This window comes from Sardina pilchardus, chromosome 17 (assembly GCF_963854185.1).
Source record: "Sardina pilchardus chromosome 17, fSarPil1.1, whole genome shotgun sequence".
In the NCBI taxonomy this organism is placed as follows: domain Eukaryota; kingdom Metazoa; phylum Chordata; class Actinopteri; order Clupeiformes; family Clupeidae; genus Sardina; species Sardina pilchardus.
In genome coordinates, this window is record NC_085010.1 from 32,121,396 (window position 1) to 32,123,895 (window position 2,500).

A 2,500-nucleotide genomic window follows, 5' to 3' on the forward strand; every position below is an offset into this window, starting at 1 on the left:
GGGGGGATGGAGGGAAAGAGAGAGGGAGGGAGAGAGAGAGAGAGAGAGAGAGAGAGAGAGAGAGAGAGATGGAGGGAGAGGGAGAGAGAGAGAGGGGGGGAGAGATAGAGGGGGATAGAGAGGGATGGATGGAGGGAGAGGGAGAGGGAGGGGGGAGAGAGAAAGAGAGAGAGAGAGAGAGAGAGAGATGGAGGAAGAAAGAGAAGAATGTGGAAGAACAATGATAGAGACAAAATAAAAAGATTAGATGACGTTACCTGGCAGAGATTCTGTCCATTTGTCTCACTCTCACACACACACACACACACACACACACACACACACACACACACACACACACACAGACATACACAAACTCACTGATACCAGCTCCTTTGTGTATGCACACACACACAAATCTATACGCACACATACTATACAAACACACAAGGTTAGGTGGGTGAGTGGGGTTCATGCAGTGAGGATCTGCACATGATTGGTGTGTTTTAGGGTTAGACGGTTGTGTGACCCCTAGACACCTTCATCATTATCACCATCATCATCATCATCATCATCATCATGACCCTGCAGCCATACCCCACAGCTGTAGGGGGCAGTAGCGCACTAAAACCCTTAGAAGGCAGTTCTCAACTATACTGGCCTCTTGCTCTCCACCCGCCACGGGCGACGCTGAGAAACCAGTATAGTTGCAGCAAGCGAATCACCTTACCTTCCCATCCCAGAGATCATCCCAACAGAGCCTCGCACACACACACACACGCACGCACGCACACACACACACACACACTCACACAGAGGGCAAAATGAAAGACAACATGAGCAAATGATTGAAAGAAACAAAAGCAAATGGAACAGAAGAGGAGGCTCTGGTACAGCATTCTAAGGGTTAACATCGGCACTCTGTGTCCCAGTGACAAACACAGACATGAGCCAAAGTAAATAAAGAAAGAAATAAAGAAAGAAATATACACAACAATTAAGTTGCAATTAAAAATAAATAATTACAGAAATGAAAAACAACAGAAAGTCTGCTTTTATTTTCCAAAGTGTTTGTGTGTGAGACCTGATCATCACCTGAGCAGTGAGCGTCACACACACACCTGATCAACACCTGACAAGTGAGCGCCTGTTTTAATCGCCTCCAGCCCAGCGCACGTGGTGCTACACATGACAAAGCCGTTATATAGATTACACACACACACACACACACACACTACACAGAGGGCTGTGACCTAGAGCGGAGGCAGCCTGCTCACACCCCACGTTTGCGCTGTATGCTGGTGTGTGTTTGCTCATACAAATCCCCAGGAGGCCTGACAGCCGCGTGGACCAGAGCCGTTAAACGAGCCGTTAAACTCGGCCGCTGTTTAACTCTCGGCTGATGTTTAACTAGGCTGCTGTTTAACTCTGCCGATGTTTAACTAGGCTGCTGTTTAACTCAGCCGATGTTCAACTCTGCCGATGTTTAACTAGGCTGCTGTTTAACTCTGCCGATGTTTAACTCTGCCAATGTTTAACTAGGCTGCTGTTTAACTCTGCCGATGTTTAACTAGGCTGCTGTTTAACTCTGCCGATGTTTAACTAGGCTGCTGTTTAACTCTGCCGATGTTTAACTCTGCCGATGTTTAACTAGGCTGCTGTTTAACTCTGCCGATGTTCAACTCTGCCGATGTTTAACTAGGCTGCTGTTTAACTCTGCCGATGTTTAACTCTGCCAATGTTTAACTAGGCTGCTGTTTAACTCTGCCGATGTTTAACTAGGCTGCTGTTTAACTCTGCCGATGTTTAACTAGGCTGCTGTTTAACTCTGCCGATGTTTAACTCTGCCGATGTTTAACTAGGCTGCTGTTTAACTCTGCCGATGTTTAACTCTGCCGATGTTTAACTAGGCTGCTGTTTAACTCTGCCGATGTTTAACTAGGCTGCTGTTTAACTCAGCCGATGTTTAACTCTGCCGATGTTTAACGAGGCTGCTGTTTAACTCAGCCGATGTTTAACTCTGCCGATGTTTAACTAGGCTGCTGTTTAACTCTGCCGATGTTTAACTCTGCCGATGTTTAACTAGGCTGCTGTTTAACTCTGCCGATGTTTAACTAGGCTGCTGTTTAACTCTGCCGATGTTTAACTAGGCCGCTGTTTAACTCTGCCGATGTTTAACTCTGCCGATGTTTAACTAGGCCGCTGTTTAACTCTGCCGCTGTTTAACTAGGCTGCTGTTCAACTCTGCCGATGTTTAACTAGGCAGCTGTTTAACTAGGCTGCTGTTTAACTCTGCCGATGTTTAACTAGGCCGATGTTTCGCTAGGCCGCTGTTTAACTCTGCCGATGTTTAGTAAGACTGCCCAGCTTTGAGAATCTGTGTGCAGAGCTCATGTGTGTGTGTGTGTGTGATGCTAAACACACACACTTCGCATGAGTTAGAGTAATGTGCTTTCGGTGTTTTGAGAATCTGGCCACAGAGCTTGTGTGTGTGATGCTGAACACACACACTTACTCGTGG

At 46.6% G+C, this 2,500-nt stretch overlaps 1 protein-coding gene across 1 annotated transcript in view; it reads right to left on the minus strand.

Annotated features, from left to right (window-relative positions):
- The window catches only part of wnk1b (WNK lysine deficient protein kinase 1b), a gene marked incomplete in the record, with an annotated part of 113,102 nt that overhangs the window by 33,403 nt on the left and 77,199 nt on the right, over nucleotides 1-2,500 (minus strand).